Source organism: Acanthochromis polyacanthus, chromosome 6 (assembly GCF_021347895.1).
Source record: "Acanthochromis polyacanthus isolate Apoly-LR-REF ecotype Palm Island chromosome 6, KAUST_Apoly_ChrSc, whole genome shotgun sequence".
Lineage (NCBI taxonomy): Eukaryota > Metazoa > Chordata > Actinopteri > Pomacentridae > Acanthochromis > Acanthochromis polyacanthus.
The window spans coordinates 11,291,191-11,306,221 of record NC_067118.1 but is presented as its reverse complement, the minus strand read 5'-3'; the positions used below and the strand labels follow the sequence as shown (position 1 = coordinate 11,306,221).

General features: G+C 39.0%; 1 long non-coding RNA gene across 1 annotated transcript; it reads left to right on the top strand.

The window, feature by feature from the left end:
* Nucleotides 1–6,641: 6,641 nt before the first annotated feature.
* LOC127534387 (uncharacterized) lies at nt 6,642–13,947 on the top strand. Its single transcript, XR_007942499.1, has 3 exons — nt 6,642–6,843; nt 9,334–9,570; nt 11,913–13,947. It is a non-coding gene; the product is annotated as an uncharacterized LOC127534387 (long non-coding RNA).
* Nucleotides 13,948–15,031: the final 1,084 nt, after the last annotated feature.

Sequence of the window (15,031 nt, the reverse complement as noted above, 5' to 3'; positions counted from 1 at the left end):
TGGGAGACTTTTTTGAGAAACCTTGTTGGCAGAATATCCAGGCAGCAGGAGGAGGAGTTTAGTTGATGTATAATGTCCTCCAGATTTTTGTGATTAATAGGATTAAATTGTGTCATGGTGTTTAAAATGGTTTTATGCTGACACAGGACATATCCTGAACCTGCTATGGGCACAAACTGCTTGTCTAATGTTTTGGATTTTCTCGTGTATTGTGACTGTTTTTGGTGATTATATCTGCGAAATAAGATTGTCTTGCATTCCTCAGTTGTAAATTGTAAGTGTACAGTTTCTCTTTGTAAATGTCATAATGAACCTGGAGTTTTGATTTTCGCCATCTGCGTTCAGCTTTCACACACACTTTTGCCATTTCTGACCAGTGTGGCATTTCTCCATGGAGATTTTTGTCTTACCAGAGATAACTTTCACCTTAGTTGGAGCAACGGCATCCATGATGTTTACAATTTTAGCATTAAAACTACCATCAGCTCATCAACTGAACCTCAAGACAGAGCTGGAGTTGAAGAGAAAGCCTGGTTAAATATTTCAGAGGTGTTTTCAGTAATACACCGTTTTTTGTTACCTCTGTGAAAGTTGCTGACTGCACCGAGACAGTGCTCTCAAAGAAAACACAGGAATGATCAGAAAGATCAATGTCAGACACATTGGAAATACCCAGACCCTTGGAAATAAGTAGGTCTAACGTATGCCCTTTGTCATGTGTGGCCTCTGTTACATGCTGAACCAGCCCAAAGTTGTCAAGAGTGTTACACAGATCTTTAGTCCCTCTGTCCTGAGGATTGTCAACATGGATGTTAAAGTTGCCAGCAATAATTACACAGTCAACATCAATGCAGATCATAGACAGCAGTTCACTAAAATCATCAAAAAAGTTTGCACAGTATTTAGGAGGCCTGTAAACATTAAGTAGCACAACTTCAGATGAGGACTTCAGCTGAAGAGGTACGTATTCAAACGAGGAGAAATGTTCAAAGGATAACTGCTGATATTGAAAAGATTCTTTGAATAAAATTGCAACACCACCCCCTCTCTTGTGCACCCTGGCCTCATAAAACTGAGGTTGGGAGGGGTCGACTCGATGAGAACCGCTGTACTGTTATTTTGGTCTAACCAAGTTTCAGTTAAAAACAAAAAAATCAAGATTGTGCTCAATAATAAAATAATTAATTAAAAATGTTTTATGCATACACACAGTTTTTACATGCAGTTTTTCACTGATAAATAGGCTCAAGTGGTTAAATTCAAAGTAAGGTGGTTAATAAATAATTATTCATCATATTGACTGAAGTGTGATAGACTGTTCATCCAAAACCTCAGCTTTTAAAGGCACACAGATCATTTTACACACTTCCATCTCATCACACCAGAATAACTCCAACAGGATTTTTACCTGAACCAAAAATCTATCGATTGACTCCAGACTGTACAGAACTCACGAGAACTCAGAACTCAACTGTTAGAACAACGAGATGTGATTACATCTGTTTAACCCTCTTTACTCGGACTCACAGTATGTTTTAAGATGTCGTTTAAGATTTTGTTTATTATCTTTTAAGGCCCTTTATGGTCTAATTCCCACATTTACCTCTGATCATAGTCTCATAGTTTCAGGCAGAAGACGTTGATCTATTTCAACTAAAAGCCAAAGAGACTAGTGACATCAAAACATTCAAAATTTGTAAACTCTCCACCTTAAAATATGAAGAGGTATGACATGACATATGTTGGGATTTGGTGGCGTATAAATAATATTGAAGTGAATTCAAACTGAATATAGATGACAGAAATTATGCATACTTAGGTGGAGGGCATTTAAAATGAATGTTAAGGGGTTTAACTGAGGCGTTTGGAAGCAGAGTGGTCTAATGCACTTCCTGTAGTTTTTGAGAAAAATGCGTTCCAAGTATTGTGTTTTCAAGAATGGTCTAACATTCACTGTAACACTGTATTTGGGTTGTGGGTTCAACCACTTTGCCACCAAAATCTAGAACACAAAATATTTCAGAAATTATATAAAAGTCAGTTTTGAGTTGATCTTTTGTGGGTTAGACCATTCTGCTTCTAACCCCCTCAAATGAACCTAAATGTATTGCAGTGTTGTGTTCATTTGAGGGAGTTGGAAGCAACGTGGTCTAACCCACAAGAAATCAACTCAGAACTGAGTTTTACAGAATTTTTGGAATATTTTATGGTCTAGATTTTAGTGGTCTAACCCTCAACCCAAATATAGCATTATAGTGGCATTTCCAATGTTACACCATCCTTGAAAACACAAAACTTCAAACCCAATTTTCTCAAAAACTACAAAAGGTGGGTTAGACCACTCTGCTTCCAAACCCATCAAAGAAAAACTGATTTATTGTACATCTGGACCTGACTGTAGTTTCAGTTGTTTTAATACTAAAATCCAGTAACTATCTTAAAATCAATAGCATCTGCCTGTAATATTTCTTCATCATGAATGATAGAAGTGTACTACCTCAGAATAGTGTTACAATATTTTAGCTTACTTTTTTGATTTTCAGTAACATATCATACTTACTGTACAGGCGTGGCCAAACGTTTTGAGAATCACACAAATAATGATCTTCATTAAGTCTACTGCCTCATTTTTTTATGATGGCAATTAGCATGCACTCCAGAATGTTATGAAGAGTGATCAGATGAATTGCAATTAATTGAAAAGTCCCTCTTTGCCATGAAAATGAACTTAATCCCCCCAAAACATTTCAATGCATTTCAGTCCTGCCACAGAAGTACCAGCTGACATCATGTCAGTGATTCTCTTGTTAACACAGGTGAGAGTGCTGATAAGGACAAGGTGGAGATCACTTTGTCATGCTGACTGAGTTAGAATAACAGACTGGAAGCTTTAAAAGAGGGTGGTGCTTGAAATCATTGTTCTTCCTCTTTTAACCATGGTTACCTGCAAGAAAACGCGTGCAGCCATCATTGCTTTGTACAAAAAGGGCTTTACAGGCAAGGATACTGCTGATACTAAGATTGCGCCTAAATCAACCATTTATCGGATCATCAACAGCTTCAAGAGAGAGGTTCAATTGTTGTGAAGAAGGCTTCAGGGCACCCAAGAAAGTCTAGCAAATGCCAGGACCGTCTCCTAAAGTTGATTCAGCTGTGGGATCGGGGCACCACCAGTGCAGAGCTTGCTCAGGAATGGCGGCAGGCAGGTGTAAGTGCATCTGCACACACAGTTAGGCAAAGACTTTTTGAGGATGGCCTGGTCAAGAAGGGCAGCAAAGAAGCCACTTCTCTCGAGGAAAAAACATCAGGGACAGACTGATATTGTGCAAAAAGTACAGGGATTGGACTGCTGAGGATTGGGGTAAAGTCTTTTTCTCTGATGAATCCCCTTTCCGATTGTTTGGGGCTTCTGGAAAAAAGCTTGTTCAGAGAAGAAAAGGTGAGTGCTACCATCAGTCCTGCGTCATGCCAACAGTAAAGGATCCTGAGAACATCCATGTGTGGGGTTGTTTTTCAGCCAAGGGACTGGGCTCACTCACAATTTTGCCTGAAAACACAGCCATGAATAAAGAACGGTACCAAAACATCCTCCGAGAGCAACTTCTCCCAACCATCCAAGAACAGTTTGGTGACGAACAATGCCTTTTCCAGCATGATGGAGTGCCTTGGCATAAGGCAAAAGTGATAACAATGTGGCTCGGGGAACAAAACATCGAAATTTTGGGTCCATAGCCAGGAAACTCCCCAGACCTTAATCTCATTGAGAACTTGCGGTCAATCCTCAAGAAGCGGGTGGATAAACAAAAACCCTCAAATTCTGACAAATTCCAAGCATTGATTATGCAAGAATGGGCTACCATCAGTCAGGATGTGGCCCAGAAGTTAATTGACAGCATGCCAGGGTGAATTGCAGAGGTCTTGCAAAAGAAAGGTCAACATTGCAAATATTGACTCTTTGCATAAACTTACTGGGCATGGCTCAGTGGGTAGAGTGGCAGTCTTGTAACTGGAAGGTTGCCGGTTCGAACCTCGGCCCGTTGTGCTCATGTTGAGGTGTCCCTGAGTAAGACACCTAACCCCTAATTGCTCCTGATGGGTTGTGGTTAGCACCTTGCATGGCAGCTCCCGCCATCAGTGTATGAATGTGTGTGGTAAATGTGACATATCATCATGTAAACCACTTTGGATAAAAGCACTATATAAATACAACCATTTCCTGTAATTGTCAATCAAAGCCTTTGACCCGTATGAAATGCTTGTAATTATACACTGCTCAAAAAAATTAAAGGGACACTGTTTAATCTCAGAATTGCATCAAATCAGTGAAACATGTGGGATACTGATCTGGTCAAGTAAGTAACTGAGGGGCTTTGTAGTCAGTTTCAGCTGCTTTGGTGTTCATAAAATTAACAACAGATGCACTAGAGGGGTAACAATGAGACAACCTTCAAAACAGGAATGAGTTTACAGGTGAAGGCCACTGACATTTTTTTCCTTTCTAATGTTTTCTGACTGTTTTTCACTAGTTTTGCATTTGGCTAGGGTAAGTGTCACTTCTGGTAGCATGAGGCGATACCTGGACCCTACAGAGGTTCCACAGACAGTCCAACTCCTCCAGGATGGCACATCAATGTGTGCCATTGCCAGAAGGTTTGCTGTGTCTCCCAGCACATTCTCAAGTGCATGGAGGAGAGTCCAGGAGACAGGCAGTTAGTCTGGGAGAGCTTGACAGGGCTGTCGAAGGTCCTCAACCGATCAGCAGGACAGATATCTGCTCCTTTGTGCAAGGAGGAACAGGATGAGCACTGCAATAGCTCTACAAAATGACCTCCAGCAGACCACTGGTGTGAATGTCTCTGATCAAACAATCAGAAAGAGACTCCCTCAGTGGGTCAAGGCTGAGGGCCCAGCGTCCTCTAGTGCCCGCTGTGCTCGCTGACTGGCACTGTGGAGCTCGGCTGTCATTTGCCATAGAACACAGGAATTTGCAAGTCCACCACTGGTGCCCTGTGCTTTTCACAGATGAGAGCAGGTTCACCCTGAGCGCATGTGACAGACATGAAAGGGTCTGGAGAAGCCTTGGAGAACGTTATGCTGCCTGTAACATTGTTCAGCATGACTGGTTTGGTGGTGGGTCAGTGATGGTATGGAGAGGCATATCCATGGAGGGATGCACAGACCTCTACAGGCTGGACAATGGCATTCTGACTGCCTTTAGGTATCAGGATGAAATCCTTTGACCCATTGTCAGACCCTTCATTGGTGCAGTGGTCCTGGATTCCTTCTGGTGCTCGACAATGCCCAGTCTTATGTGGTAAGAGAACTCATGCAGTTCCTGGAGGATGAAGGAACTGATACCATTAGCTGGCCCCCATGCTCACCTGACCTGAATCCAATAGAACACCTTTGGAACATTATGTTTGGTTCCATCCGACACCATCAGGTTGCTCCTCAGACTGTCCAGGAGCTCAGCGATGCCCTGGTCCAGTTCTGGGAGGAGATACCCCAGGACACCATCTGTCGTCTCATTCAGAGCTTGTCCCGGCATCGTCAGTCATGCATACAAGCACATGGAGGCCATACAAACTACTGAATACCATTTTGAGTTGCTGCCAAGGAATTTCAGCAAGATGGACTAGACTGCCACATCAGTTTTTCACTTTGATTTTGGGGTGTCTTGAATTTAGCCCTCCTGGGGGGTTGATAATTTTCATTCCCATCAAACAATGTGGCACTTTTCATTCCTAACACATTAACCAGTCCATATCAATGCTAATATCCAGTTTGTTTTTTTCACGGTATTGAAATATGATTTATTTTCAAAGAGTTCCTTTAATTTTTTTGAGCAGTGTACTTCAGTATATTATATGAACATCTGACAAAAAGATCTAAAAACACTGAAGAAGCAAACTTTGTAAAAACCAATACTAGTGTAATTCTCAAATCTTTTGGCCATGGCTGTATATCTTATTGCCTTTCGATCTGGCACTGTATTTTTTCTCATGCTATGCAAATGTATTTTCTGGCCAACATCTGCCAAAAAGAATTTCCTTCAGGATAAACTTTTATCTTCTTGGCAGATTATTACACATATGGTGCACTAGTGTACGTCAGCGGCTGTAGGATAGTGTTTATGATGGAGGTTAGAGTAAAATAAAGTTGTTAATTGCAAAGACAAAATATGAGACTCAGTGCAACAGTGGAGTTTTATGTTTTGGGGGGTAAAATTGGAGCTGTGCAGTACAGAGAGGGACCAATTTATTGTTAGTTTTTGGTCTTCTCTAGGAGCTTCAGTAATAATCAGCTTGACATCTTTGTTTCTAAGTGACTGCTTTTAGTCTTGTATTTGGATTTGTTCACCCAAAAAAGACAGATGTTGATTATCAGAAGTCTTATCTTTAAATGAAACTACTGCAATCTTAGTAGTTGCAGTGATTTGGAGTGAAGAAGACGAAGAGAAGAAGTGACGAAGAGCCACCTGGACAGTGTTTTGGTGATCGACTGGTATCATCGGTGAGAAACACTGAGGAAGGAGAGCAGGGTGAGGTGGAGGGGGGAGGAAGAGGGTGGAAAGGGAGTAACGGTTGTCTCCATGGTGAAGCAGTGGTTGTCATGGTTACCCACAGAGCCTGGGTCAGCGACTCTAGGAATGTGCATGCTATTTGCACACGCACACACACACACACACTTGTCATTATCCCCCTGTGTGTGTGTGTGTGTGTGTGTGTGTGTGTGTGTGTGTGTGTGTGTGTGTGTGTGTGTGTGTGTGTGAGTGTGTGTGTGATGACAGATGAGTCCTGTCGTTAGAGTCACCGAGGGGTGTGAACGTCCACACTTCAGGAGGTAAGAAAAGAAGTGTGTGTTTGTTGTAGTGTGTCTTAGTGTATCTTTCTGCTTCCTGTTGTGGGACACAAATACATGTTTGCTTCTGGTATCTGGTGTGTGTTGCTGTTTGTGTGCTGCTGCTGTGTGTGTGTGCGTGTGTTTGTGTGTGCATGTATGTTTTTGTGTGTGTGTGGCCGGGTCAAATAGGTTCATAGCAAGGAGGGGTGACGAGACAACTGTGACTCAACTGATGCTGCAACATGCCGACGCCTATGTGTTTAATGCAGCAACTTCACTAACGCGCTCTGCTGTGCTGCCATTTGTGTATCAAGACAAAATAGAAATAAAAAACCTTTGTGCAAGTGGTGGTTTAGCAGATGCACAAAACTCACAGAAATGCTTCTATCTCCTGGTCATGCTCCGCCGAGCATAAAATCCAAAGGTTCAAGCAAGAAAATTCACTCACTATTTTCCCAGCATCTTTCCACTACATTTAGGTGACTCGCGTGGTTACCATGACACGCAGGCACGCCACCAACACGCAACAAACACGCCACTCTGCACCGCTCTGACATGCTGTAATGTGTTCGGATTCTTGTGTCTTATTGATGTGTCTTCCATCTGAACTACACCAAACCACTGAATCTGCTGCAACCAATATTTAACAACTAGAAACACTTGAGCTTATTAAAAGCTACAATATGTAGTGTTATTGCATTGCAGTGACAGTACAATGAGTGTATTATATGTTTGTGAATAACTGGATTTTGTCAATTTAGCAGCATGGTTTAAAGAAAAGATTCCTTACAATATTCTAATTATACCTAACTGAGAAATGAGATGTCCTAAAATGGCTGCCGTGCAAATGATGTTTTCCCATCATAACAGAATGGTCTGTAGTCATAGAACTTTCTGTAGCACCAACAGTCCTGGTGACGATGCAGCAGCAGACTCAGATCTGTTGAAAAATATCTCAGCTCTGTTCTGTTCATGCTATAACTAAGGAAACCTATAAATTCCAGCTTTGTTATGACAGTATTCTTCAGTGAGTTATTTTTGTAAGGTCCATCTATGCATGGCAGGTACAGGAAGCCTCAGGTAATTACTGTAAAATGGTAAATGGTTGTATTTATATAGCGCTTTACATGATACATCACATTCACAGCGGAGGTTGCCATGCAAGGCACTAACCACCACCCATCAGGAGCAATTAGGGGTTAGGTGTCTTGCTCAGGGACACCTCGACATGAGCATGACGGGCTCAGGATCGAACCAGCAACCTTCCAGTTACAAGATGGCCACTCTACCCACTGAGCCATGCCATTGTTTGATTTTTGTCATGGATAAATTCTTCAGAAAAGCCAGCAGTGATATGGGAAGCATTACACACTGTTGTTTATAACTGTTCGTCTAACAATTTATTATAGTTTTACAAGTTGATTTGTTATTCTTTTACCAGTGAAATCACAGGAAAAATTGGAAACAAACAGGGGGGGAAAAAACCTGTTACCTGTAAAAACAAAAAGACAAAAAAATTGTAAAAAACAAAAAAAAACAAAAACAAAAAACAGTCTAGAACAAAAATCAATTTTTGTTTTAATTATGGTATTCTTTTGGATGGATTTAAATCGGCTAAAAATATGACTTCATTATTCTTTTAAAGAAATATTAGTTGTTATTTGAATATAAACTGTAAGTTCATATATATATATATAAAACTTATTATTATTATTATTAGGGATTGAAAAATGGCAAAAAAGAAAACAGAAATAAAATTATAAACTGTTACAGAGATAGAACCACCTAAAAGTATTCAGTTCATTTACATGTTCATTAAAAATCTATATTTTTACCAATAGAAATTCATTTTTTAAACAATATGTGAGTGTCAAATTACACAGTTTTTAATGTATTTAAATCCTCTAAAAACATCATTATTTTAAAAACAGTGTTTTTTCAGATGATAGAAAAATTATTGAAAAATAGTGCTTTTTTAAAATCTTTATTTTTTCAGAATTTCCTTGTTTTAGTAAATTACAGATAATAACTGTAATGTTGAATTATTCATTTTTCTGTTCACCTCAGAATGATGTCTGCATTAACTTTCACAAATAGTTATTCATTATAGCTAAAGATATTGTTAATTTGCAGATATTTTCCACTACTTTCACCATTTTTACCCATCGCAGTTTTCTACCATGTTACAACTTATTTTTCTGTCACTGTTGTCAGCTTATAATTTTTTTTTAAAAATGGTGCAGATTCCTCAGCTGTTGAGATTCCATATCTGTCGACAAACAGTGTATCAGTGCCTGAGGGCTGATGCTTCAGAATTCACCACATAAAGGTGAAAAGATAAATTTTTCAAGTGAGAAAAATGAAGAGCATCAAGAAAATCGAAGGAGCGCTCTGACAGAGACCTCGACCTCTTGGAGGACAACAGAAAAGGACAATATCATCTTAGTAAGTGATCTCACCAAGTTCTGTCTGTACTCTAAACACTGACAGGTTTCACGTCCTGAGGACAGCACAGGCCTACTGGAAAGACTCTGTGAAAGGTCATAGATTCAGAGAATAGTTGAAGCAGGTTCCTGAGTTCCTGGATGTTCTGATGCAGGTCTGAGGCGCTGTGAAGGTCACTGCTGAGGCGCTACATGCCTGGATGAACCAGTCGGAGACCCACCAGCTCTCAACCCACTGCCCTTTACAGCTCCGACTACAGACTCAGGAGGGATTTCTACTCCGGTAAGTATTGCATTGTTCACTCAGTTCCATCTCATTTTCACACATCAGACTCTCAGATTTATTCGAGCACTTAAATCATTTCAAAGGAACCCAAGGACGGAAACAAAATAGGTTACAAATGAACAATTCAAATCCTGTCTGTCTCAGTTTCCAATTTCTGTTCCATGGTGAAAAATAAAAAATAAAAATTCAGTGTAAAAATCTTCCCAGCTTTGATTTTCGGTTTTCTTGTTGAAAGCCACATTTTTTTAAAGGAGTAAGGGCAATAAAATGTTTTACGGTGTCATTCTAACATGCTTTCCTGTGACTTTGCTACACTTTGCTACACTTCTGTTGTGACTTAAATAAAGCATCATGGTGTTAAAAGGTGGTTAGAATGAAAACAGCTGAATTTTGGAGATAGAGTTTTACACATCAGTAACTAGTTGCAGATCCATGAGGCCCAAAATATAGTTTCCATTCTGCTCTCAATTGACTAGACTTGAACCACAGGGATTCATGATTATTGTCTTATATCCATCTATCCGTTGGCTATACCTGCTTTATGATTAATGATTTATAGTATAAACCCTTTAAATACTGACACATCTTGTACATTGTTTTATTTGTTTTTCCTGTAAAGTGACCTTGGGTGCCAAGAAAGAAAGGCGCTTACAAATAAAATGCATTATATATTAATAGTATTGTTACATGAAGTAATTTGTATTTGCACAGATTAAATCAAATCTGCACTAAAACATCTGAATTCTCAACTGGAGAGATTCAACACTATGTATTTTTCAGGTCAGAATTTGCCTAATAATAAATCTCTTTTACAACATATATTTGTCGTTGAAGTTTATCGATCTTGAGAGAATGAGGAAGCAGAGAGATGACTTAGGTTGTGAGCAAGATTCACTGATATCAGGAGAAGTGACACTGACAGAGTAACAGTACATGTGAGCAATACCAGCATTAGTTCTGAGGAATCTCTCTGATCTTCGAGTATATATCATAGTTGGGAGAGGGGTCAGATTTACATTACAGACCAATGTGGAGACAGCTCGTCTGCTTAGTCACGTCAGAATAGACAGTACCTAATCCCCTGCAGTATCTGCCTGTCTAAAAGCCATTATGACCTTAAAAAGGGGAAAGACTAATTTTTCTTTCATAGTATGCAAAAGATTATTATATGATATGTCGATGAAAATAAATATACATGGCCTCTTACTCTGTAATTCACTGCCAGTTCATGTTCAAGGACAAAGTACATATCTGAGTTGCCCTGAACAGAATCAACGACTTCAATGCTGAAAATGTGTTGACATTGTTTTTAAGCTTCAGTTTTTTCTAACAAATGTTTTTCCTTCACATCACTATAAAATTTCTGCATGAGGACATCATTCATTTTCGGTTCCAGATCTAGACAGTGATGGCAGTAGCAAAGTCCGACCAGAGTAAAGGTTTCTGAAGACACAGTGCCAAAGAACAATCACAGAACAAAAAGGTGGTTTGTACACTGTGTCAGAGCCGCACAGAAAAATCCACCTAAAAAGAAATAAAACAGATGCTATTCAATGCGGACACAATTTCTCTCCTGCTCTCTGTGCTGACTTCCAATATATTTTGATGCAGCCAAATTACCAAAAAGTTGTTTTATTTGCATCATTTTCCGTTTCTGTTGCCACACAACCACATGTCAACCAGCAGTAATTTTATCTCTGCACTGCTAAACTCTTAATTTTACACCCGCAGTGTCATCTAATGAACTCATTGAACACATGCAATTATGGACGATGGCCATGTTGTGAATTTGTACAGAATTCTAACCTAGGAGAATATTAGTTGCTTTAGCTGCTCCATACTTGCAAAATATCTAAAAGGAGTCCATGTTGCACTTTTTTTTAATATGCTGCTTAAAATTTAAAAGGTTTAATGATAATTTCTTTTGGATTTTCACCACTAACTTTAATAATAAGCCCTCTTTTTAGTTTATTTAATTATTTTTTTTATCAAGTTGAGTTTCCACTTTACAGAGCCCCGCAAAAAAACGAAATCCTGAGAAACTTTTGCAAGACCTCACAAAAGTTTCTCTGGATCTTGCAAAAACTTTTGCGAGATCTCGCAAAAGTCACATGGATCTTATTGGATGTTTGCTCTTTAGATTAGTGACCTGTCTTCATTGTTGTCACATACCACAGTCACGTTTGAGAAGACATGTAATTGTCAAATGTGTTTGGATTCCTAACAGTGAATGTGTTAGCATTAGCTTGGCTACTTAGCTTCAACTACGTTTGCATCCACTACATAGCGGTTAAACAAATGCTATATGTTGATGATAATATCTATGTTCATCTTTATAGATGGTTCTAAGGCTAATAATGAGGCAGAGGTCAGCTGTTGCCTGGGAACATCCACGATCACGCCACTGCTGGGACACAAGTCACACCGGATTTCAGCTGAAGGCTGCTGTTCTGTCCAAACTGTCATGAGGCACTGACATTTTTATTGTGATATACCCTCCACTGTTAGCTTTTGTTTCAATAAGTTGTTTGAGATGATGAAATCACTATTGCATACTCCTACTTAAATGCCCTACTTTCATGATATATCACTTTTATATTTTCCATAAATTTCACCCGAAAGTTGAATAAATTTTTGGGAGTAGTGTATGAAGACACGTCATGTAAGCACACTTCAATGATATATCTGCTGCAGTAGTGCAGTTTATCTATCAAGCTTGATGTGACAGTAGAAAAACAACGTATGTTGCTGATATGTTTAAGAATCTTGTTGAAAAGCACAACTGATGATCTGTCAAAATGTGTGTAACAGAAGTGTGCACTGAAGACTGAATGAAGTCTCTGTAGACTATAGACAAAACATGCATCCCTCATCACAAATATATTTCTATTCATCCAAAGTGCATGAGCAAAAATACAAAAACAGGTAAAGTTAAATAAATAAAAAAAATAATTTAAAAAAAATAAGATTTTTTTTCTAGAAAAGACCAAAAGTAGTGGACAATCCAGTCGTTCTGGGACAGTCACTCCAGTACTGACACCATGCATCCCATCAGTCCAACCAAGGTTTTCCTCCATCCTCTGGATGTTCTGGAGCATGGCAGAGGTCATGTCTTGGTGTCTTCTGATCTGTTCCAAGAACTGTTCCTCTGACCTCTCCAAATGCTGCAGCAGATCCACAGCAGCTTCCTGCTTCCCTTTTCATGCATAAAAGCACTCCAAAAGGTGCTAGTTGTTAGTAATTACTTTCTATATTCATAAACACACTTAACTTAAAGTAAATGTTCTATTTTGCAATTTTAGGATTAGCGAAAAGATAACATATTGATCATGTTGATGTCTGCATAGTTTAAACAGACCTTACATGATTTGGTTTGTTGAGAGGATGAGCTGCAGGATGGGACCAGCGAGCTGCAGAGTAGTGATCCTAACTCTCATCATCCAAGACTGGCAACGAAATAAAAATGAACAAGAAATGTTGTTGATAGCATCTGTAATTTGAATCACTTTCTCCATTAACTGATTAATTATTGCTTTGTCCATACAATGTTAGAAAGTGTTTCAAAAAATACCTGTAATCATTTCCAACAGTGCTAAATTCCTTGTTTTATTTGAGGCACAACTACAAACCACTAAAAAAAATCTGAGTATTAGAAATCAATGCATTCAATTTCCACATCTGCAAAGCTGAAACCTCAAGAACAATTAGTGAAATTATAAAAAAATAGCTGCACATTACCAGTACTCTTTACTGCACTGAATTAGTTTGATCATTTGAATCAGTTTTAGACTTGCATTAATGACAATGTTAGCAAACAGTTTATTGGTTCTTCGAGGGAAATTTCAATGATAACCATATAGTAATATGATTAATGTGTCATTGTGTAACAACGTGGAAGGTTTTGAATACAGGTCTTGTCAAGAAATATTGCTGTTGCTTTTGTCATGTTTTATAAGGAGTTGTTTCATAGCTTGGTAGCTTACAAGCAGCTCACTGGATAGCAAACAATAGACACGACCAACCTCTGATCACTGATCCAGTGTCCATACCACATTAGCTGGCGGAACGCTCATAATATTGATGTGGAACTATTGTAGCTAGCGTATTCATAGTAGGCTAACAGCAGGGTGTTTGAGAAATAATACTTACCAGGATCAAGATCGGTGGTGGCGTTCAGGGCCACGGTTGGAATCATTGAATGCAGCAGGTCACTGGTGCTAAGTCAGGCACTGGCTCCGAACTTGTACTGGAACCAGCTTGCTTGAAAAGCTATGACGCTGTATCGATTATGTGAAAAGTGTGCCTCTTGTTAAGCACTGCTTGAATGTCTTTATATTTTAGGGAGATTTCAAAATAAAACTCAGTAAAACTGTTGCATGGGTGGATATCATCCAGTGTCGTTTCTCCATGCTGCCAAAAAGACTCATAAGTATATATACCTACAGTTTTGCAAGATCTCGCAAAAGTCGTTGTGGGGGGGTGGAGAGGGGTGGGTGTGAACAAATCAGATTACCTGAAATATTAAATAATGTAGTCTATAGATGCATATCTGATAAATAAATGGGCAAATGTGAATTCAACAGAGGTTTAATGCTTCACTGAAACAAGTTTTTGTCTGATCTAAACCAGGAGTGTCAAATATACGGCCCACCATAATGGCCAAAACCGGACTGCCAGAGGGTCCAATCTGGCCTGCAGAGTGTAAAAATGACAGAGTTGACATTAACTGCGATTGTTCAATAATGATTGCTATTTTAAAGTTTCTCCACTGTACTGCCACATCTTTGATGTATTGTTTATTACTTTTTTTTTTGCATTTACAAAGCAGGGAGATAACTTTACCTTCTTCCTTTATAGTTTGCATTTAGTTTGTTTGCTGCATCAGTTCAGGTGGTCAGGATTACTACACAGATGTGGAAATTAATGTAAATTAAAAATAGCTTCTAGATCTTGAAAAGTTGCTTTGATCTTAAAGTAAAATATTGCTCAATTCCAGGAACCTATGACTGAATGTTTTGTGCTTTTGTAGATAAACTGTGATCTGTAAGTTGCACATGTGTACGTGATAAACTGAGGCATAATATTGCTGAATTTCCACTTATGTTTCTCAAGAAACTTCAGATTGTTCAAAATAAAGATAGTTAATTGAATGTGAACATTTTCAAAATGTACTTTTTTTGCTCTAAAACAACAGGGAAAAATTCGGAGTTATGGTTATTTATAGGTTATCATGCAATGATTGTGCTGGTCACTTGAGATCAGATTGGGCTGCATGTGGCCCCTGAACTAAAATGAGTCTCTGATGTAAACCTAAGACACCAACAAAGATTTAAACTTGAACTCTGCAGCCGCTGACCTTGACCTTGCTCTGACACGCAACTCTGTGGCCCAACAAACAACCTTTGGCCTTTTTGACACAATTCATCAGCAAACTCAAACCCTTGTGCATGCTGTGAAA